Consider the following 24,319-nt stretch of genomic DNA (forward strand, 5'->3'; position numbering starts at 1 on the left):
CACTGTATTTGTTTTTCCTGTAAAACCAAGCATGTTTCCACAGATGATGAAGGATTTCTCACAGCAGCTCCCGTGCCCCTTCTGTTATTTACGGTAGGCAGGCTTTTTCATGGGGTGGACGATGAGCTCCAGCTGGATGCTCTTTCATGTCCAGCTTTGCTGCATTCCCCAAGGGTTGATTAGAGACTGGGGCTGGGTGGGCAGAGGGAACCCCTCAACCCCCTCCAGACCCCTTCCCAGGCCAGGAGGTGCCCAGCAGCACATGGGTGGGCTGAAGGTGCTGCAGCAGCAGCCACCACGCTCCTGGCGCCAGAGAGCAAGAGCAGGGGCACAGGGACGGGGCTGCACAGGGGCTCCTGCCCCGGCACAACCCACGGGAAGACAAAGAGAGAACTGAAACGATTTCCCTTGCCGATAACATTTTGGAGGGTCTGAAGCATCGTAATTCCTCATTGTTGAATGAAAATTGTCTGATAAATTATTGATTGTATTCAAAATGTACCCACGGAAACCATTTTAATTCTTCTTTTCTCTTTTTGGCAATAATTAAGCTGTTTGAAGTTTCTAATCACTTGAAGCTATTTCCCATTACTGTTACCTGGAGGGGTTGAACAGTCTCCCATCCACAGGAGACACCATGTGCACCTATGGGATGAAGTTAGAGCCTCTTTTTGCACTAAGTGTTGGTGGAACTTGCAGACTGTGCAAGCCCCGAGCCCCACGAGCTGCGTGGTGTGGAGCAGCCCCCAGTGAGGGGGTCCTCCCAGACACGGGGCAGGCAGATCCCTTCTGCAGAGCTGCAGGACCTGGCAGATGAGAGCACCAAATCTGTCCTCTCACATCTGCACTTCACTGGCATCAATGGCACAGCTATTTGGTAGGTGACTTCCTTGCAGTGTGTTAGTAGCCTTGCCTACCGTGCACACGCAAACACACTGTAGGACTCCCCATCTAAATGAAAGCTGTTCTTAGGAAGGAGTAAATTCATTAATGCACTTGTAAATTAATACAATCCTGGCAATTGTGAAAACATCCTGAGCTTTTGTTGGCCTGGAGATTTATTCAGTTCTGCTGGCTTCCAGCTGAGGCAGAAAAGATCATAAACCTGCCAACAGAAATGCCTCTGCAAAATGTTCCAGGCTCAGCTTTAACATTCCTCCTCCTGCTAGCACATCAGCCAAGGTGCCTCAAAAAGGCCAAGAGCTGAACTTGCAAAGCCCGTCCCTTTTGTCCTTGCCAGCAGCCACTCAGTGGCATTAACACTGACAAGAGGTGACCATTCTGCAGTTTGGATTTGGTTCAGGGGGGATCTTTCAAAGCTTCATTCTTTCTAGGAATATAATAAGCCTTGAGCTGTGTTTCTTGCCCATCAAAATCAGCACAGTCCATGAGGGAGCGCTGGGAGAGCTGTGGCAGGCATGTGGGCTGCACGCCAGCTCCTGTTCACAGCCAGCCCAGGTTCACCGCCCGCTCAGGCAGCAGGAGCTTCCATCAGGCACTTCCAGGATGCACCCACCTTGTCCTTGAGCTGCCATTTGGCTCCTAGTTTCCCTTCAGGCTGCACTGTCAGATGACCAGACAGCTGTGTGAGCCGGGACTGCTGGCAGAGTCCCACTTCCCTACCATCAGCCCTGCATCAGGAGTGAGGGAACAATGGAGAATGGGCCAAAGAAAGCTTCTCTGAGCTGCCCTTCCCAGCTGTATACAGGAACCTGTCATAAGTTTAGGTAGAATCAAAGCGTTTTGTCTCTGAAGACACACCAGCATGAAAGTCAGACCGCAAGGAGGGTGATGGTACTGGTCACGCACACCATGCATTGCGCCACTGCGCCCCAGCGATGGGGTCCAGCAGCACTCACAGCTTCCAGCTTCCCTGAGGAGAGCCTCTGCTGCTATGCTGGGATAAGCACTGGCAGGAAGAGCAGGAGCAGCCTCTGTGGGAGCACAGCCACAGCAGGACCCGCTGCCTGCAGGGACAGCCACGTTCCTGCTCCACGCTGCTGAATAGGTCAGGCACCACACGCTGGTCCCTGCTCCCCCAGCACTGCTTTGAGACCTGCAGCGACTCAAAGGCACTAACCCCAGCTCTCCAGGGGGGCTCTGGGCACTGCACCCACCTCTGCGCCTTCCCAGGGGTCAGCAGCTGAACGTCCCCCGGCTGTCAAGGCAGAGATTTCACCATGGTCCCCTGGGTTTATAAAGGCCCCAGAGCCCCCAGGCCCAGGCACAGGAGATCCATGCTCCTTAGGAGTAGCACCATTACATGTGGACTGCAGCTGAGATGACAGAGCTGATGGTGGGATCCTGCTGGGCAACCCACATCCCAATGGACAAGCAGAATGCTGCTGCACTCCCCCATGCTGAGCTGGCTCTGCAGACTCCCCACTTTGATGAAGCACCACACACCTCTGCCCTGCAAAGCCAGACACGTCCAGCAGCACAAATTCAAATTGCCCAGCTCTAGCAGCAAGAAAAATCAATCAATAACTGGCAGCACAGCACACGACCTCTAGCACGGATGCTTTGCCTTCATAGGTGCAGGAAAAAGGCTGCATCCAGGGATGGGAAAAGGCTGAGCAGTGAGAGGACACCAGGGCTGCAGTCAGACTTTGCCAAATATTGAATAGACAAATGATCCAGAACCAGCACTTCTTCTGAGGAGCAGCAGCATTTCATTTTCATTGGGGAATGCTCAGCTAGCTGATTTTATGACAGTATGTCTTTTTTATATATATATATAAAATTTGTGAGTGAATTTAGTGCTTATGAAACCAAAGGAGTAATAGCACTGGCAAGAGCCAGGGTAAGGTGGAAATACAGGCCAGTATCTAGTGGTGTTGAGGCAGCACAGCACTATGTGTGATACTGCTTGTGCTGCACTCAGGGAAGCAGCCGCCCACCTCTTCCAGCTCTCCAGATCAGGTACCAGTCATTCCCTGGGACTCCAGTGCTCACTTCCTCAGCAGGAAAATCTCCACCAGTCTCAGCACAATAGTCATGAAAGCAGAAGCTGCTTGTGCCAGTCCTTAAGTGGCACAAGTGGTACCAGCGAAGCTCCATGCAGCTCTGCCTGCCAGAGATTCACACCGGTCATCTCCAGAGTGGTGACCCAAAATGTCCCAAAGGAGTAACTGGTTTGATTTCCCTCCAAGCTGGGCATCAGAAGAGCTGAGCTGCTCCTCCTGCACCACAGAGCACTTCCCTGCAGTGGTCTCTGTCCTCCCACTGCTCCTCATTGCCAGGGGGGTCCAGCACTGGAGAGCCCTGGCAAACTCCTCAGGCAGCCACCTTTCCCACAGCATCGCTCCCAGCTTCCAGCTCTGCCCTCAGCCTCCACCCTGTACACATCACTGCCAACCTGCCTGCAAAACTGCCCAGCCTTCTGCAATGTCTGCCTGTGCAGCCAGCAATGACCACGTAGTTGCCACGTGTACTTTCCTCTGCTGCATGAACATGTGCTGCCTCGGCGCCGGGGCCCCATCCCTCTTGCTTTACTCAGCTTCTCTCCTGCATTCTTCCCCTGCCTTATCAGCTGCGCTGACGCTGTCTTCATCTCTCTTCATCTCCCTTTCATGCAGTGACACAGGCAGATTTTTTTTCCAATCATTTACACTTTTTTCCTACTTACAGTCTAAGATCTGCTGGCTGATAGCAAAAGGATCATCAGGTGGGACATCCCCATCGCATTGCTCATTGCATCTATAGGGCTTTTGAATATCTAGGGTGCACTCAGAGGACCACCCACTCCTCTTCCTCCTCTTCCTGCTGCAGATCCTCCTGGGCAGCTGCTTGCCCTGCTCTGGCAGAGCTTTGGCAGGAGGTCAGAGTTGACAAGCAGAGCTGTCCCCTCTGGTCAGGAGCCTGTGGAATGCCAGATTTTGCATCCAAGCTCAGTTTCCATCTAGTGATCAACCATCCGTTCACTAACGATCCAGGCTGAGCGGTCTGCACAGGGCCCAGGGGGACGGCAAGGGGCCAGCAGAGCTGTGAGGGCAGGAGAGGCAGTAATGGCAGGCCACACCAGTGTGCAGCAAACATCCGCTGTTCTGACCCATCATCCCATCATCCCTGCAGCACAGCCCCCAATGCCAGGAAGAGTCTCATGTGCCGCATCCAGCACCAGCACCCACCCCACATGGGCCCTGGGTGCCCCATCCCGCTCCCACCTCCTGACCACGGCATCAGCTCCATCCACCCCATCACAGAGGCCAAACCCAGCACTGCTCTGATGACCGGTGCAGGGCTGCAGGGCAACAGGAGGCTTCTGCTTTCCTGCCTTCAAATGTTTTTGCAGAGCTCCATCTAGGGGGGATGCTGCTGGACAAGGCTGCAGAGCAAGACAGGTACCAGTAAACAAGTAAACTGCTCCTTCCCCTGGCCTGAGGCCTCTTGTCACACACGTACGGTGCTAATTAAAAAGGGAGGGAACAGCCCATAAATTTTACAGTTTACTCTAGCTGCAGTTCAGCTGGTTTTACAAGAGCTGATGTAGGTAAGTGCAGCTCTGCAGACCACTGGTGCATCACTGAGAGCCCGAGACTTAATTAAATGTTATTCTAGGAATAAAATTTCACCCTCATCGGATGAGACTGAATATTAAAGCACCAATTTCCTGAAGGAGACTGCCTGTAAGCAGCGTCTCCTGCCATGGGAAAGCAAAAATAACCCCAGGGACTGGCACCGACATCCTTCAGACAATGGCACAAAGCAGCACGGTGGCCGTGGGAGCGCACACTCTGCAAGGGACAGAGCAGGTCCCACGGGCACACACACACAGGACACACACGGAACTGCTTTCCAGGCCATTGTACATTTTGGGCACTTCTGAGGCTCCCCGTGGGCACGGGAAATCTCTGCCTGCTCAGTGCAGACAAGGGGGGACCGGTCCCTCCCCTGCAGCCCCGGCAGCCCCAGCCTGGCTGTGTCCACAGGCGGGTGCCTGTACCCAGACATGAAGCACGTGCATCCTCGCCCTGATCTGTCTGCTCTCTGCACCCACACGGGCATCCCAAGCTCTCCCACAGCCTTCCCCACGACAGCTGATGTTTGCTGTTCCATTCTGCTGGCACTAAGCACAGTGCCCACAGCTCCCCCCCTTCCCCCCCCCCCCGCCCCACTGCACTCCCCCCTTTGGCTGGGGTGCCACATCACCCCGAGAGCTGACACGTAGAAGCAGCACGGGCTGCTGGAAGCACACCAGGCACCTCCCGGGGCCCGCTGTACCCTGAGCTACCAGACACTGCGCTGGGGAGGGATCCCAGGATCAGAGCTGCAGCAACAAACAGCAGTTCAGGGGGCTGGAGATCCCCCTGGGGAGGGATACAACAGATCTACCCACATCCTCCGCGCGGTTTTATTTCGAAGCAGATCGTGGTGTTGCAATTTATGGCATCAGCCCCAGGATGAATGAACAGCGTTAAACTTCACAAATCCTCTAATATTGCTGTGCCTGCAGTTGGAGGCCTTCACATATGCAGATATTAACTTCTCCGTTGCTCAGAAGTCTCTTTCTAATTTAATACGTGCCCAATATTGCAAAACTCATAACACGGGTTTCTCCAGAGGACCCAGCTGATCTCCCAGCAAAGGGCAGCCTGTCACTGCAGCAGTTCTGGGCTAGTCCACACTCCCACACCAGGATGCAGGGTGATGCCGGGAGCCCCACGCACCCTCGCCTGGCCCACCCCCAGGGAGCACAGGGCAGAGGCTCTACCTGCAGGTCCTTCCCCCCTCCCATGGTCCCACCACCTCCCACCCCAGCCTTGGCAGATCTCTCATCTTAATGGTATTAGGGGGGGCTGGCAGCTGGGTCTGCCTTTTGCTGGCACTGTCACATCAAGCAGTTGCTAACTGACCAGTGTGTCCCCCTTTGCTGAGCTATTAGCAATGGCACCATGGCATCTTGCTGACATGAATTATCTGTGAGCTTGCAGGATCTGCGGCAGGGTGAGGGCAGCGGCAGATGTGGCCACCATGCCCCGGGTACCATCGCTGGGCCCTGAGCAACAGCAGCCCCTTCTCCCCCAGCAGCACTCCGGGTTTGGCTGGGCTGTCACCGTACAGGGACACCCTGCTTCTTGGGCCACGTTCACCAGTGGCAGCAGGATGGAGCCACCAGCACACTGAGGAGCGGGACTGGGTGGGCTTTGCCCTGGGTTTGAGGCATTGTCTTGCAGGCAGCGCAAACAGGAAGGGCAGCAGGAGAGCAGCCGGTGCAAAGCCCACGAGGGATCCTCCTCCAGCAAACCACCACCACAGAGAGAAAAGGATCAGACTTTGCAGTCTTCCCTTTCCTGGCAGCTCTGAGAGCTTCCCATTATCCCAGTCGCCCTCGGTTCGAGGGGCTGTCCCCACAACAGCTTCCTCTGAGATTAGCAGAGCTCAACTGTTAGCAAATAAAGGAGCCGCAGCAAAGCAAACAGGCTCCAGGCACTCCACACTGCTGAGAGGGCTGGGATGGGTTTAACACACACTTATCTGCATTTCACACATGCATTTGCATTTAGCAAACACTCATCTGAAAGACTCTGAACCCTTGTTGGCTCTTTGTAGCAGCTCCCGCACAAATCCCCCTGCCTGGTCCCTGCGGCTCAGCACTCACACTGCTGCCTCCCGGCACGCCGGGCTCCCTAGAAGAGGATTCCTCCTGCCCGGCCCCGGTCAGTGCTTCCCGGCGCAGAAGCTGCAGTTGGAGGGGGGCAGACCAAGCCCCCTCCTCGGGAGGAGCACCCACCAGCTCCATCCAGAGGGGGACTGGCTGGAGAGCGGAGTGGATCCGCAGGGATGAGGGACAGGGGCTCTCTGAGGACGTTTCCCCTGGCCAGTAAGAACCTCTCTCCTTCCCTCAGTGCCTGACTTGAAACTATCTCCTCATACCCCTTTTGAATGCCATACATGATACAAAGGCTGAGATGGAGTAAGGATTAATTGATTTTCATGGGTGAATCCAAAGGCTGCCCCCAGATTGTCTGTCTGCAATGGTCATTGTGGACGTTGTGCAAGACCCAGCCAGAGGACTCCAGAGATGAGCTTAATGAAGACTCTTTCTGTCCCTCAGAGGCTGTTTGGTGACACCAGCTCAGAATCTGCTGTCATTTATGGCAAAGTCAATTTTTTAAGTAATAGGAGGGAGCTGTTGAAGACACACATGCTCAGGTGAGCAAGGAGCACAGCACCGGCCCTGGCTCACCAGTATGTCCCCACTGAACACACCGAATCTGCTCCCCAGGACCATCAGCACCAGCCCCTGTACCTCCTGCAGGCTCAGCCGTGCAGCACCACCCAGCCCAGCCTGTTCCTGCTGGCTCTGCCAGGCCCTCGCTTCTCCCGTCTCATCCCAGCTCTCTGTGCCAAGCCACATGGCAGGAACTTTGAGAAGTCACATCCAGGAGGAAATGCGAGCAGCCTCAAACCCACACTTCGCTCCTGCCACTGCCAAGCTGGCACATGGAAAGGATATGGCTGTCATCCAGCCCTCTGCTCTTTGCTTGCATCTGCTCCATCCCAGGACGTCTGCAGACTCCTGAGCCTGCCGAGGACAGACAGGGCTGTCTGCAGCACCCACAACTTTTCTCCTACTTCCCTACCAGGTTTGTATACCTGGTTTTCCAGCTGCATCCTGTAAGAACCAGCAAGACAAGGATATTGCTAAAGGAGAAGGAGAGGTGGAGAAAAATCACCTTCTGACTCCAACAGAAGGTCCCAGGAAGGTCAGCTGGGCTGTGAGCAGCATCCTGAGCAGGAGCTTGGGGCAGGACACAACGACGTGGGGCACAGAGCTGGGCAATGGCCCTGGTGCTGCAGGGAGGAGGTGGGGACAGTGTGCAGGAGCCTTGGGAAGTGAATGGTCCTGGCTGTGGGGCGACGTGAGCTTCCCCTCTCCCGCTGTCCCTGTGTATTTAACCCTGTCCTTGGGAGCCATAAAATTCCTGCTCTGTTGCAATAACCAGTGAGTTCAGACCTGAGGAAATGGTTTGTGGTCGACTCCTGTCCCCTCAGGGCAAGCTGATACCCCACAGCCGAGGGCCAGTACCATGAAACACAACATCCTCCCTGGTATTCCCTCAGTTACCCATCTGGACAAGGCGTGCAGCAGTTAAACAAGCTGGGTGCATTGTCTGCTGCATGGTGGTAGCTTTGAGGGAATTCAGACCTTTAGCCATGTGACCTTCTGCAGTGTAACTGTGACAGTCGTGCCATTTTTATTCCCTGGTAGCTGAAATATTTCAAAAACTAAATGACCCAAGGTCATTAAGCTTTGTAAAGAGATCGCTGCAGGTATTTCCAGACATCTATCAAAAACTAAGTCACCATGACTGCCTGTGACTAGAGCAGAGCACAGACCCACAAACAATAAATTGTCCTGGTTTATATCCCTTCGGAATTTTTGCTGAGGTTTCCTAATTCTTCAGATCCAATTTGATGACCATATTAATTAAAATTAGAGCTGAGTAAGAGGCACCTTTATGCTCTTATCACCCTATCTGATATGAAGAATGAATCTAGCTGATGAAAAATAGCACAAAGATAGATAGCTATATAATGGAGGTTCTTTAAACCTGGTTCTGACTTAAGGCACGTTACTACTTCTGCTTGCCTGTGGTATTTGAAAGAGACGTGCAGAAAGTTTCCACGGTTTTGCTTTCTCTGTCCCCAGCTGCACAAGCTGTGGCTATACACACACACGGGTCTGGGATACTTCACCTCATTTCTGGTACTTAGTGTCTATCACAGTGTTTGTTGTAAGAATAAAAGCAATGCAAATGATGAGATGATTTTAAGGAAAGGAGCTGCAGAAAGGAGCCAGCATCCACCCCACTGTACCTGCCCCAGTGCCCCATTGATGGGCCCGTCCTGCCTAGCCTCTGGCAGAACCGGCACCAGCAGAAGAGCCAAGCTGTTTAAAAGGTGCAGGTCGCACCAGTGCAACATCATGCATTACTTCATGAGGGGCCACTGCAGAGCATCCCTGCTGCCCCTTTGCATAGCAGCAGCACCCCTGATGTGCTCTGAGCGATGGGCACAATGCAGGAAATAAAATTCTCCTTGAGCAGTGTCCCTACGGGGGCTTCCCAACCAGCAGCATGTGTGGGGTGCAGGATGAGTCCAATGTTCAGTGCAGGGGTGAGCATCCATCCCAGGAGGACCCTGTTTGCAGAGGTGACACAGCAGCACCAGCTGCTCTGCTGCTCATTTGACAAGTGTGACACAAACCTAGATCACAAGATTAGATCGGTTTTTCTTGCCATTCTCGTTGTTTCATTTCAGTGGGGTGAGAAAAAAAAAGCCAAGGCACAGCTAACCTGATCAGGGTGTGCACGGTGAGCCCGCAGAGTGCTGTGAAATCACATCACGGATCTGAGCGCCGTCAGTATCAGCTGCTGAGCTGTAATAGCTCCTGTGATGCTCCTAACAAGATTTTAATTTTATGTTTATTATTTGGGGACTGGCAAAGCACAGGCAATGCTTGTGTGGTGCTGTGGGATCCTTTCCCTCTGTTCTCTGGAAGGCTGGGAGGACTCACGCACAAAGCAAGCTCACCTTCAGTATTTTCAATTCTTGCTTGTGTTCTCCAGGCTTGGCAGGAGAGACTGAACTTAATTAAAATCAATGGAGAAAAAGAAGGGGATAAATCAAGATATGAATATTCTCAGTGTCTGTACGCAAGCAGCACACAGCTCCTGCCAGCATCCAATCTGAGACACAAGGAGCCTCCTGCCCACCCTGGGAACCCACGACCGGCTCCCTACCAGGGCCGGGTCCTCCCACCACATTTAGCTGCTGCCATAGTCATCATGCAAGAGCTATGGAGCTTCCTCTCTCCATGCAGCCAGGGGTTCAGCCTTCATTAAAAAATCATTATTCCATTGTTTAGCACCACATGCCAATCCCTTTCAGATGAATTAATTTCTTAATCACACTTTTAATGGGGAGACTGTTAGAGCCCATGCAGGAGTGGTTAATATTAGTGCTATTTAACTGTCGAAAGCTTTTCATATCGTAAACCAGGCTCACGGTCGAACAGTAAAACTCACAGTTTAATTGGTGGGTAACAGGCCTCCAGGCACTCATAGCTCCTGATGGCTGACAGCAGCCACGCCATGGGCACACCGGGACAGCCGCCTGCTCCATGCAGCCCAAGAGCAGCGGTGCCACGTCCCAGCAGTGCCACGTCCCAGCAATGCCACGTCCCAGCAGTGCCACGTCCCAGCAATGCCACGTCCCAGCAATGCCACGTCCCAGCAGTGCCACGTCCCAGCAATGCCACGTCCCAGCAGTGCCACGTCCCAGCAATGCCACGTCCCAGCAATGCCACGTCCCAGCAATGCCACGTCCCAGCAGTGCCACGTCCCAGCAGTGCCACGGTCCAGCAGTGCCACGGCCCAGCAGTGCCACGGCCCAGCAGTGCCACGGCCCGTCAATGCCACATTCTGTCAATGCCACATTCTGTCAATGCTACGTCCCGGCCCTGCCGCCCGCTGCAGCAGGGTGATCCTGTGCTGACGGCAGGTGCATTCACTGCCCTCGGGCTGGATCGCTGCCTGTACCGGGTGCAGGGCACGGGCGAGCACTCAGCGTGTGTGGGGCTGCTCATGAGTCCATTTTTCTTCCAGTCAGTCTTTCACAGATTTATGCTGGAGAAATGGGAGCATTAAATATCCCCTGCTGTAATTCAGCATGCAGCAAGAGATACAGATTTAAATATTTAGTAGCACATAACTGGCTAAAAGCCTCAGCAACATTTTTAAAAATCACTTCTTAATAAAACTGGTCTGAAACATTCCCCACAGTTAGAATTTATGGTTGGTAATTGGTGTTCTTGTGATAAATAGGAGAGAATATATATTTATGAACAACAAATATTAATGAAGAAATAATACAGAGCCCAACTTCAGGCAGTACAGCTTACTATTACTCTGCAGTATTCCCTGAGGAATGCTGACATTAAGCAAACACAAAGGCCAGATCAACAGTGTTGTTTGACTGAAGAATCCAGGAGAAAGTGAGCACACCCTGGACAGGGAGGCCACATCCCAGCCCTGCTCCAGGCACGCTGGATGCAGCAAGAGGTTCTACATGCAGCCAAACAGCCACATGAGAATCCCTCGTGAACTCTGCTCCCTGGCTGTGTATCAGACCCATCACATACCCGAGCGGCAGCCTGCAAACACTCCAGCACTACTGATTCTTATCATGGGTGAGCCATTATTTTGCATGTGTTCCCCCATGATTAAAAACCTGGAGGCAAAGCCCGTGGTAACTGCTCCTCCTCTTCCGTGGGAGGGCAGGAAGAGATTTATCTCCAGGTGATGATCTTGAGTCCTGCTTAGGCACCACGCAGGTGTTGATTTCTGCTCAGCAGAAGTGGGGTTTAATGCAGAGGGGAGCCTGGTGGGGCTCAGCAGAGCCATCAGCTCCCCAGGGTGCAGGGGTGCTGGAGCCCATGGCAGGGCCGGCACAAACGAGCCCCGGCACAACCGCAGGGCACCGGCTGCTGGGTGAGTGCAGCAGGAGCAGCCGGAGCCGCAGCCCTCCCGCGCCGCTGGCACTGCCAAAGGGAACGGTTCTAGTGGTAAATTAAAGAGAAGGCTCTGCTCTGCAATAGAAGCTCTGTGATCTTGGAACACAATCTGCATACACAGACAATTTGGCTATAAACAATTTCAACATTAACTGGTATTTACATATAGAACAACTCACTCAAAATACAGTTAAAGGCCTTGATGGATTGGAGAATGTCAAAACATTTAAAAGGCTTCAACACACACGTTTGATTTACATCTCCTCGGTCAGACAGAAAACTGGAGTTTGTTTACATCTCTCTACCAGAACACAGAGCACATGGAGGTTCCGGCTCCCTGCACCAGCATGTGCAGGGGTCAATTCACAGTTAATTCCTCCACATAGACAATCACCCGTGTTTTGTCTAAGAACAAATCTGAGATGAGCGGGCCACGCTCGGATCCCTCGGCTCGGCTCAAGCTGTCTCCGCTCACTCAGTGCCCTTAAAGGAATCTGCAGGGCTACTACTTTCCACATTGTCCAGAAAATGGAGGCTGAGAGGGTGCCATTGAACCCGGCTGAGACTGCCCTGCTGCCAGGAGACAAGGAAACTTAGGAAATCTCACCAGGAACTTGGCATTTTTACCAAGTGCTCTGCCTCTGACTGCCTACTGAGGCTATCAGGCAGCAAGAGGAGCGCTGGAGCTTGAGTCACTTCCCCAGACCACAGCATCCTGAGGACACTCACCCACTGCCAAAGTGATGGGCACACACGACTGTCCTGTCTGTCCATTCCCAGGACATGTCAAAAGCTGCTCTCAGCTGTATTTCATAGAACCATAGAACAGTTTGCGTTGGAAAGGACCTCGGGATTGTCTAGTTCCAACCCCTCAAGGTCAGATTCCTTAAAGGCTACAGCCTGAACGATTCCACATATATCCTAAAATACAGAGCCTCATTTTTAAACTGCCTGATATGTTTTAAAGGGCAGGTGCTGCACATTTTACTTTTTATTGCCACTTATCTTCCATCTCTGCGTGTGTTTATCCTGGGCTATGCAAAAGCACACGTCCACAGCTCTGCTGCTGCAAGGCTGACACAGCACAACACCGGGAGCTCAGCCAAGTGCAGCCCTTGCTCTCTGCCAGAGCTCACGGAAGAGACCTGCACATCCCCTGAAATACCACTGAGCCTATAAAGCAAAGCCAAAGCCCGTAAGTGATCACTGACCACAGAGCAGAACAGAGGTAAAGACCGAGAGCTACGCTCGTGAAAACCACAAGCTTAGCCTGGGAATGGAGCACAGGAGCCGCTCCGGGAGGAGCATGCCCTTGGCACCAGGAGCTTGTTCAGCTTAACCGGGAGCCATTTGCCTCCTCACTCCCTTCTCCACTTCCCTCCAGGCCACAGCAGCAGCCCCAGCTCTGCATGGATGCTCCCTGCATAGGCTCACACACAGTGATGGTAACCAGCCCTCAGCCCCACGGCCGGCATGGGGCAGGGCAGCAGCACAGAGCACCCACGTGCTCCACCAAGGTCATCAGCACTGCACTAACTGCACTGGGGAGGGTTCTCATCATTGCATTAGTACCTGGCAGGCCCTTTCCATAGTAAACCCTCAGCCTGAGCCCTCCTTCCCAGGCCTTAGTGGAGCCCTTTGCTCGAGCTGCTGCTGCTATTGCCCAGCAAGTTGCGAACTGTAATTTGCTGTAGCACAGCATATGGATGCTCTCTTTCTCCATTTGTCTGCATTACATAATTATTTAAGCTATATTAAGTATTTATCAAGTAAATCCGTGTGTTGTACCTGGCTTGTGTGCCTAAGCACAGCACCCACAAGAGCCATGGATTATCCGCCAACAGCTTCAACCCATGAGAAAACAGAAACTACAAAGACCAAGGGACAAGTTGCTTGTGCCACACACAGCACGTAAGGGACAAGCTATTTGTAACACACTCAACATGCTGCGCAGCGCCGGCTCTTGGGATGTTGGGAATGGAGCCACACTGGGAGAGGACTCATGCAGAGATGGAAACCCACCCAGTTTTCAGTGCCTGCAGGAAAGCACGTAAGCCATCTTTTCCTTTATAGATTCTTGATGCTTAACCTACTCAATGCTTTTTATTTGCATTGATCACATTTTATAGTATGATTAAATTTCTATGGAAAAGAACCAATTAGTTTTGTTTTACACTTATTGAATCCACTTTATGGTCAGACAAATCAACTCTCAGCAGTTAGTTTGATTTATCCAAGAGTATAAAGCTTGACAATCTGTCCTCTAAGATAATCAGTTTTAAAAGAATTATCTTTATTGTTATTTTTTCTGCCTGGGAGAAACCATCAAACCTGGAGGCAGGTATGAAGAGGAAGCAAACACTGTCAGCAGACCGGCCCTGCCTGGAGACCTCAAACTAACCATGCCTGTCTGCCTCCTGACAAAGCCTTTGCGACAGGCACCACCATGTTCTCCACAGTGCCTGTCTCTTGGCAGAGAGCAAGTGCCAGCACAGGGACGTTCTCCTGAGCGGGAATGCTGGTCTGTTTGAGAAACATTGCTTTACCCACCATCAGGAATTGTGTGCAACTGGGGCAATCCTTGCTGTGCCCGGCACACAGCTCAGCGAGCACTGCTCCTTCCCTTTGCTGCGTCATTACAGATCTGCCTTCAGATCGGGCGCAGGGCATGGCCGATGGCTGCCCTTAGGAAGCTGCCTGCCCCAAAGCTGTCCCTTCTCTCCCGCTACTTGGGAAGAAACAATTGCCAGTGCTGTGAAGTGCTCCTCTGAGCTGGAGCAGGCTGCTTCCCACTCAGCCCACTGCAATCAGGCTCCCAGGGAGTCTGGTCTTCCTCTGTGTAAGCTTTCATTAGGTTGGGCTCAGCAACCTGCTCATGTCTAGCAGGGCCCATCAGAAGAGGGGTTTATTATCGGCAGAGTGACACTGCCATTGACACAAGGACAAATGGTACAAGGAAGCTACCTGGCACCTGAGCAGCTCTGAAGCCCAAGCTCATTCGTATTCAGCAGCTATAAGTAAAAAGAATTTGTTCCCAGCTAGTGAATTAGTTCATAAATGGGCTCATGTGAGCAGGCTGCCAGTTGTTCTCATGCAATGCAATAAATGAAGAGATGAAAGCTGATTATTTCATAAGAAGGAGCTGTTTTCTCACAGGACTTGGTGCTGGTGAGATGTGACTGTTTGCAGACAGTGGCCATGGTTGATGATCATTCATTTCAAAGATCTTTGCACAGCAGTTGGGATGCTTCCACAGTGAGTTGACCCTGAAAGTGCTTCCTTCTCCTGAAGTGGATACTAACTTCACAGGGTCCTTAAAGGACACAGTTGCACCTCTCCCTTTGCAAGGATCTCCTTGGGAAGCTTCACATGTGCAGGCTACACAACTGCCACTTGGCCAAGCCATGAAGCACTATGAATGTCAAAGCTTGCACTGGGAGTAGCATGCCATCTGTTCAGGCTTGAAAGACAGGAAACAACTATCAAAACTACAGTGTAATCATATCAGCTGGCTGGCAGCTAGCAAGCGCACCCGCTGTCTGGCGAGGAGCTGAGGTGCTTATCAGCTGAGCATCTTGTGAGAGAGAAAGGAAGTGTCTGATGGGCTGAGGGAGCAATACACCAAGAGCAGGCAGCTAAAGCAACGCGCAGTAAGGAGTCCAGTGAAAACCAAGGAGCATCTACACAAGGTTCCTCTACTTGCTCCAGTACACCTCTGGTTAAATTCATTTCTGCTATTAAACAGTAGCTAAAACGTGTAGTCCGGGAAGCAGTCAAATGTATCTGCATGAATGAAACTAAAGCCTCCAACAGGGATGTCACAGCCACTTGTGGTAATGCATTACTGGTTGCTATTCACTATTTAGCCCAGTAAGGAAGTGACAAATTCATTATGGAGTTAAATCTTTGCCCCAAAAACTGTTCTGGGGTCTGCTCCCCAGTATGTCTGGAGTATCTAATCACTAATAGCTGATGGGTGACTAGACATTCCTGGGATAACAAGGCTCTGGGAGGAGATAAACACAGCAAATGCATTTGAACCCAAGGAGATGTCAGATTTTAAATTAACCAGCAGTGAGAAATAGTCTCGTCCTCACCAACTGGTCTGAATTTCCAGCCAACTGACAGTCAGAAGGGAGCATGCACCCGTCCACACCCTGCTCCCAAACCAGCAGTCCATAGCTATACATATAAAGAAACACCAATGGACTCTGTATGGACAAACCATTCAGCAGCCTGAAAACAAATGGAAGCAAAGAACACGAAGCTCATCCTTCCACAAAGCACACCCAGGGGCAGACAGTACATCTGACAGTACAGACAGCAACACCCCTCCTGCTAGGCCTGTGAGCCGCTGAGAGGAGGGACCAGGCAGGACTCCTGGAATGTGTCCAGCCCATCAACACGGATGTCGAAGGAAGAGAAAGAAATACGTGATCATTACAAGAAACACGGGGCCTTGTGACCGTAGTACACATGAATAGGAATGTTGTGGAAAGGAGGATGAAAAATTGACCTGCTGCAGAGCTGTTCTCTTTCAACGCCTTGCTGAAAGCCCCACCTGAATAACGCAGATATTTGGGCAAACTGGAAGATAAAGAAGGCAAAAACTTAACAGAGACATATTCACTGTAACAGCTGTGACTGTTGCTCCTCAAGCAGCACAAAGCACAGCCCTGCCTGCACTCAGCTCTGCAGAGTAACTGGTAATTAGAGTTTGCCAATCATTGTTGCTTCCTTATTGACGACAATGGGGACGTGAAAGATCTGTGATAGACATAGACTCTCCTGAAGCTTCTCTCTCCCATTTGTCATTTCAAGCTTGCAGTTTGAGTCAAAGGATTTGCTCAAAATGTGTTTCAAGGATTCTTCTCCATTTCTGTTCTGTGAGGAGATTGGATTGTTTCTGAAATGGCCTCGTTGCAGTTGCCTTCAGCACACAGCAAAGTGCAGCAATGCAGACACCAGAAAATAATTGGTCTGGATCCCACCTACAGCATCCCACCAGCAAACTTCTGAATCCTCTGCACTGGTCTTGATTAAGACTTCTCAGGCACAGCCTGACATAGCCTGTCCTAGAAACAGAAAGCATGTTGCATTTGATTAAGCGGAAGGGCTAACTCCAGGATCGCAGCCCATGAACCCACAGCAAATAGGGAAGAGTGGACAGGCAGGAAAAATCCCTCTTTGTCTGGCCCAGCCCCATGACCTGTTAGAGCTGCTGCTCCTCCAGGCTGCATGTGTGCCTGGGCCTGAAATACAGCATCAACCACCCTGGCACTTGCACAGGGAAGGGAGGCGGTGGCAGGGTGACATCCCTGTTCCCAGGTCAGATGGAGGGAACCTGCAGCCACTGAGGCAGTTCCTTCTAGAGCTGTAGCTCTAAAACCCCTTTTCTGTTGTTGAAACAATGCAAGTCATGCAGCTTTGAGCATGAAAAGCTGCAGACAGGGAGCAGCTCAAAGCCCAGACCCAGCCAAGTGCTCCCATGGTCACCGTGCTGTACAGCCTGCAGCTCCTCCACTCCAGGGAAGACTTTCCTCCAGGAGCAGGGAGCGTATTTCAGAGAAGGGATGAGCTCGGGATGTTTTGGGCTATGGTACATCTGGTTTTGCTTTTAGCATTCTCTTTTTCCTCCTGCTCTTGGTCTGTCATTCCTTTCTGGAACAGTAACAGGAGCAGATAAGCCAGGCTTTAAACTGCTCCTGGTGAAAAGGTGGAACGCTGATTGCTTCTCTGCCTCTTTGGCCACACATTTTTATGCTGCATTGCTTTGGGGAAAGGTCTTGACTCTTCAGGTGCCAGCTTTTGTCTTTTTGCAAGCTGAAGGGTTTTTCCCAAGGTGAGCACTGAAATGCTTCAATGATCTTTAAAAAAGAGTTGTGCAGATTTTGAGAGATTTTGGGCTGCAGTAAAAGGAAAATCTAACAAGCTGAATGTCTTCTCTTTTTTTTTTAAGGAGATAAGAAAAAGGCTACTGGAGCTGTCAGAGTTTAAGCTTCAACCTTTATGTTTACAAAGCAAAAAGGGCAATTAAATGTGGAAAAATAAATCTTTCCAGACTCTGGCAGTGGTTCTTTGGGTTTGTACTCAGACTGCTGAATGACAGGCTAGTCCGGTGCCTTAGGCAGGGACTCACAATAGAGCAGCCCTGACATTTCTTTGATGCTAAGTAGTGTACCCTAATAAAGATGTTCTTTAAAGCCATTCCCTCTTGCCTGGCAATCAGGTGTTACAGAGCATCCCTGCTACAACAGGACTGCCTGCCTGCTTCATGCCTCCCTGCGCTTGACGCTCTTCTTCCCTCCCTGCTGAATGCGGCTGCTTCAGACCTCCTGTACACCTCTGCGCTGAACCTAGGGAAGAGACTGTTGGCATAAACCCAGGATATAGTTAATAGGCAAATTCTGTGCTTTCACCCCCTGGCTATTTCACAAAGCCTCATTTCACAAAGGTGTTGATGGGCAGAAGACATCATGGTCCTGCAAGCACAGAGTCACTAAACAAGCACAGACCACCATGTGGCAAGAACATCTGCCCACACCTGGAACGAGCTGCAGCCCTCCAACCATCTAAAAGAGCAGCGGAAAAAAGACCTATTTTCTCAGTACACAGCGTAAGCTCCTCTCAGATCTCTGCTCCTGCACCCTGTCAGTGATGAGCCCGTGGGCACATCAGCATAGCTCCCTGGTGCAGGGCAGGGCATAGGCTGTAGACAGGATGGCACCTTTGATGGCAGCTGTGAGATGCCAGCAGGGAAGGAGCGCATTCCCTTCCTGTTCCCTTCCCATGAGCATCCAGCTCTTCACACATTTCTACTCTCTGCAAAGACTAAAATGCAAAACGAGAGATGAACAGAAGTGGGGAAAGGCACTGGGAAGCCCATCTCCAAGTGTTAAGTGACAGCAGATGGTAGAGGCGCTGCTCTATGACAGATGAAGAAATCAGACATGGAGGTGTCAAAGGCAATGTCATTCTCAGCAGCCTGCCTTTGCTCCCGGAGCTGCCAGCCCCTGTCAGGTTTGGATCTCCTGGGGACGTGGCACGTCCTTGCACCTTCTCCCACAGAGCTGCATGTACAGACACAGGCATTGGCACAGGCAGAGCCTGCAAGGGCAGCTCCCCAGCTCCTTGGGAAGGATGCACCAGTGTGGGGTCAGACGATGTCCCTGCAGCACAGATTTGCTCAGCATTGCCTGAACTTTACATGTTCCTCACATGCTCGCGCAGTAACCACCCAGAACAGCAATGACTAGAAGCCAAGAAGGGCTTTGGCATACCTCCATACACAGAGAGATGCCTGGGAAGGCAGTGCTGGGAGCAGTGGCAGTGCACAGCTTCCATTTGGACAGAAAACCAAGGTCTCACCTCCAGAGCTGGAGCAGGGCATCCAGGGTCTCTGTATGCCCTGCTCTGCAGAGACCTGGGGTCCTACACATCAGAACTGGCACAACAGCAAGAAATGGAGATGATCAGAGTAAACTGGGAAAGGAGCTGGGCAGGCAGTGAACCTTGGGAGGCCCCAGATTTCTTCCATTTAGGGTCAGATTCTTCTTCCTTGGTTTTGTGCCCTTGCACTCACACACAGTCAGTGGTGGCAGGACACAGCCCTGCTGTCCTTCCTCTAGAGCTGGTCGCTTCCATGGCCACGGGGTGACACACCAACCCGCGCCCTCCCCACACCTCCTGGCTTGCCCAGCATTCAGCCCGACAGGCTGGGTGTGATGAACACACACTTCCAGCTACTGCTGCCCCACAGCGAGAGGTCTGCGGTGTTTGTGAGGTCTCCAGCAGTGACAAATACCCTGTCACCACCTCCCCACGACTTCATAGCCTGGGAAGAAAACTGCCTTCTGCTTACTGACCTAGAGCTTTATGAGCAGCGCAGGAGCATATGTCTGGGAGACAGAATTCAAATTGAATTAACTTGTTGAACAAGCATGGGAAATCCTGCTCTCGTTATTTACCCCAGTAAATGTACAGACCAGAGAGGTTTCTATCTGCTGACAAAGAGTTAGTTTCGTATCCCCCTGCTCTTTCACAGAGTACACTGAGGTTGCAACGTCCCTGTTGGAAGCGGCTACCAGGCTTTATGAATCCACCGTGGATCTGCAGGAAATGCCAGGCCCCCGCAGAAGGCAGGGAACAGTGAAGCACCAGCTCTTGCGTGACTGGACAGCTTCTCCTTTGCTGCTCAAAAAACAAAAAAAAGAGAATCTGGAGAAGTTGCTCTGAGCGTAGCACAGGAAGTGTTGGGCTGGTTTTGAGCTCCACAGATGAGGCAGGGTAAAGAAAATGAGAATACTGCAGATCTGCACAGGAACTACTGCATCTGAATGACACCTGCATGCAGAATCCACATGCACCCTCCTCAACGCCTGCCCCAGGCAGCTAAAGGAGACAAGTGAGCCAGCAACTGCTGCTTCTGTGCGGGGCCTCTGACAGCACGTGTGCCCACATTTATACCGAGCTGCCTGCGTCAGGGTCTAACCGTGAGTGTTCCACGTGCCAGCAGCCAAGTGCCTGCTCAGCGCCAGTGACGCTGCATTCCCGGAGCCAGGCACGGACACCCTGCTCCTGGACCCACAGAGCATTCGCTTGGCAAAACTGCCAAACTGAACGCTCGGGGTTGGTGCTGCCCATGATGAGTCTTAGAGAGAGTGAAAACTTCATTAATAACAACAGTGCGCACTGCCGCGCTGCCTGCGCACCGACACCGCGCTGTGCACACAGTAACTAGTGCATCTGCAGTGCTCACAGCTGAACAGAGCTCTGGATGTGCCAGGTCCTGTGCACACAGTAACTAGTGCATCTGCAGTGCTCACAGCTGAACAGAGCTCTGGATGTGCCAGGTCCTGTGCACACAGTAACTAGTGCATCTGCAGTGCTCACAGCTGAACAGAGCTCTGGATGTGCCAGGTCCTGTGCACACAGTAACTAGTGCATCTGCAGTGCTCACAGCTGAACAGAGCTCTGGATGTGCCAGGTCCTGTGCACACAGTAACTAGTGCATCTGCAGCGCTCACAGCTGAACAGAGCTCTGGATGTGCCAGGTCCTGTGCACACAGTAACTAGTGCATCTGCAGTGCTCACAGCTGAACAGAGCTCTGGATGTGCCAGGTCCTGTGCACACAGTAACTAGTGCATCTGCAGTGCTCACAGCTGTACAGAGCTCTGGATGTGCCAGGTCCTGTGCACACAGTAACTAGTGCATCTGCAGTGCTCACAGCTGTACAGAGCTCTGGATGTGCCAGGTCCTGTGCACACAGTAACTAGTGCATCTGCAGTGCTCACAGCTGTACAGAGCTCTGGATGGGAGCAGGGGCAGAGCCTCCTCCAAAGACTGGAAGGGGTTCAGTGCACAGCAAGGGTGGTTTCACATCTGCAGACCTGGTGCACAGCCAGAGGCTGAGGTTACTCTGCAGATTCAGCACATCAAAGGGAAATTTCTGAGGTGACTCGATCACAGCCCGTATTCAGACGATGTCTAATTAGATTTGACACATGGAAGAGAAAGGCAGGAAACTGGAAACAAAATCTTGCTTTCCTAAAAGCGACTGTGAGTGATGCCTGGACAGCCCATGCTGAGGGCAGCTGGAATGAATGTGGGAATCGTGACTCAGTGACCTGCTCTCATGTCTTTGTGGGCTTTACTGATGGCTCAGGGCTAATCACTTACAGAATGCACACTGACCCAGGCTAAGCACAGCTGTACACAGGTATGAAGCATCAGTCCCCGAGGGAGGTGAGGCCGATCCCCAGCCACTGCCTCCCCCTGCACTGGTGGGGAGCTCATGGTCCTGCTGCCATGAGCTCCCCAAGCAACCAGGAAATTAGACAAGCCACCCCAATAGCCAAACTACAGAAATAGGGAGCACTTCCCATAAGAAAGAGCCTAAAGGAGCTAACTCTGCCAATCAAACACTCTCTAAACAAGCATTAATGTACACCCACTCAGGCAGAGCTGCATCCCTCTGCTGCTTATTGCATTTTAACATTGTCAACAGAGCTTGCTGAAGCACTCGCAGTGCTCTGCTGACCTCCATTATTTATGATGGCATGTGAAATTGATTGTGGTTGAAAGATCCTTACTGGAATAAAATGAGCTTCTCAATTATTGCCACACAAGTAAATCTGTTTTCCAGTGATCCCCTCTTGGGAGCACTTGCTGAACCCTGAGTTCATGACAACAGATATCTCCAGCTGGCAAAATACAGGTGACTGCACTGTAATCACTGCCGAGTTACAGGATGGCAGGGGTCAAGCGATTCTTCGTATGATGACTGGGAAGGGGATTGTGGGGATGATGTGCACCACTTACTGGTGTTTCTAGGTGGATAAATGGTAGATTCTCCAGCAAAGCAAGTTGAGAACATTTTTGGTACTTTCTGTCAAATGCAGCGCAGGTAATATGCACTAAGTATTAATGGGATTAGGAACAGATGAACAAGACAACCAACCCTTGCAGAGACCCAACCTCCTCCTCACCTTCGCTCTCCCAGAAAATCCTCAGCTAGATGTAATTCAAGAACAGAACTTAACCTGTTACCACGATCCATAGAGAACTCTTACTGCTGGTTTCCTGTCTCCCCCAAGAAAGGCAGCGCTCCACAGGAGCAGGCAGGGCTCCACGGAGCATGCTTCCTTGGGCCCACACCGGCACCACACGCATCCTGCCCAGGAGCTCCTGCCCATGGGGAGCCCCGGAGCACACTGCAGGGTCCTGGCTGCCCACCCGGCCCTCACACCCTGCCAGTGGGAAGAGGAAGGCAGGGACAAACCATCCTGCACCAGGACCGTGAGCTGGCAGAGGGACGCAAGCCCTGGGGAGGCACATCCATGGGAACAGACATCCACTGGAATTGGGGCTTGCACCCCCATTCCCACACTTCCAGCAGCCCCACAGTGAACCAAAGATCAATCTCACCCCACTTAGCGCTGTGTTTCTGTTCTTCCAGGTCTTTCGCAATCCCTCGCTCCAAGCTTCCCTGGCAGGATTTGCTGCCCAGAGCATTCAGTTTGTACTTTCTTGGTGACCTTTAATATTAAGGAACATTATTAATTCTTGATTTATTTAAAAGAGTCTATTTTGACAAGATTGCAGGGGAGGCACCTCTCTGTTGAAGGATTACAGACTTAATTAAATGCCAACGACCGAGAGCTGGAAGCTTTCCAAATGTCCACAGAGGAATATCTCTCCCTGCTTCCTTCTCTCCCCTTCTTGTTAGAGACCATTACAGGAGGTCTGGAAACCTGCCACAGTCAAAGGAGACAGGAGCTCCCTCCTCTTCGCTCCTGGCTAGCTGGGCACTGAGCAGCCTCCCACTGCTCTCCTGCATCCATCTGTAAATGGACAAGGCCTGCCAGACCTCAGCACACCGGACCAGCCCAAGTCCTGCCTCTGGACGTCGGACACCGCAGGGTGCACGCTCCTGGAAATTCATCCTTCCTGCTCAGTGCTCCCCGGTCGTGCAGGGTTAGTCCTTGGGTGCAAGAGAACACAGCAACACAGAGCCCCCATTTAAACCTCCTCATACCGACAGTGCCACTCCGCGTGCTGGGAGGGGACCCCCTGAGCAACCCCAGAACTAGGTGTTTCACACTGCCTCTTTATGGCACTGGCACACAGGCACATATTAAACAATGTAACTTCTCCAGAAAAAAAAATACTTGTTTCTCTATAAAAAAGGGCACGTGGTACAAATGACCTCCAAATCTTCTGCAGAGTTATCCTGAACAGGCTCCACGTACACATTTGCTTTCAGTGAGACATACCTTGCACTGCAATAGAGCCATCTTTACGTCTTCCGGTACCTGTGGAAAGCACACAGTCTCTGAATATGCAAACCAACAGAGCATTGCAATGACAACATCTACTATCGAACTGCGTCCTCAGATGGAAAGGAAAATAGTGAGGTTCCCCTCTTCAATCAAGATGGGCTTGGTATACTCACTGGGAAGCAGACCGAGATCAGGGCTCCGTCAGCCCTCCTGGAAGGGATTTCTTGTGTTCATCATGCAAGATGGTGAAAAATGAGTGCAATGTTTTGCTGGTGATGTCATAAAAATGATTGATATTTCTGGAAATAAGGCATCTTGCTGTGACAAAGTAAATGGCAACAGCTTTCTACACGTTTTGTCTTGAATGGTGTATTACAATTTGCTCTGATTTTCTTGAAGGAACTGTGGCCTCCATGCAGAGAAGGTGCTGGTGTATCTTGCCTTGCTATGAGGAGTTTTCAATTTGATAGCAGAGAAGAATGAAGAGAAACAGATAAACTGGCTAAACGTCATGATGAGACAATGTTTGGACAGCAGTTAGCAAAAGCTTTATGTTCCTAGAGCAGATTTCATTGCTTAGAACTAACTCATGCCTTTCAGAGGCCAATTTCTCTTTGGACAGCATATCTAGGGAAAACCTGCTAAATAGACCATCTGTATTGGGTGGTATTGTGCTGCTAGGACATCATATTCTCTGAACAGAGATGCTTGTTTCTTCTCTCATGTTCCCTTTCATACTTGTCCCTGCCCAAGTCAGCCAAAATGCATTTATCTTGCACAGATTTGATGTGCATCTCTCCCTCTTCACTCTACCTGCAGTGCCTTTTGGAAAGGGAAATGATCAACTACCCAATATGCAAAGCAAGAGCCGAGGAGCCAGCCATTTGCATGAAGATGTGATGCACCCAGTATTGTTTCTTATCACATTTCCTGTGAATTCTTAGGTAATGGTTTGTATTTTGACTCCTGGCACACACAGAACAGTTTCCTTGGCTTGCTTGCAACAATGCTGCACTT

At 51.4% G+C, this 24,319-nt stretch overlaps 1 long non-coding RNA gene across 1 annotated transcript in view; it reads right to left on the reverse strand.

Annotated features, from left to right (window-relative positions):
- Window positions 1–3,127: 3,127 nt before the first annotated feature.
- Window positions 3,128–24,319, reverse strand: part of LOC133279630 (uncharacterized) — a 45,295-nt gene continuing 24,103 nt past the window's right edge. The window contains exons 3-4 of the long non-coding RNA XR_009746931.1: window positions 4,167–4,408; window positions 3,128–3,984 (exon numbers count right to left, since the gene is read on the reverse strand). This is a non-coding gene — a long non-coding RNA (uncharacterized LOC133279630). The remainder of the gene's footprint in view (window positions 3,985–4,166; window positions 4,409–24,319) is intronic.

This window comes from Pezoporus flaviventris, unplaced genomic scaffold (genome assembly GCF_033815535.1).
Source record: "Pezoporus flaviventris isolate CSIRO_AGI_PZ_B2104156 unplaced genomic scaffold, CSIRO_AGI_Pfla_v1 ptg000078l, whole genome shotgun sequence".
Lineage (NCBI taxonomy): Eukaryota > Metazoa > Chordata > Aves > Psittaciformes > Psittacidae > Pezoporus > Pezoporus flaviventris.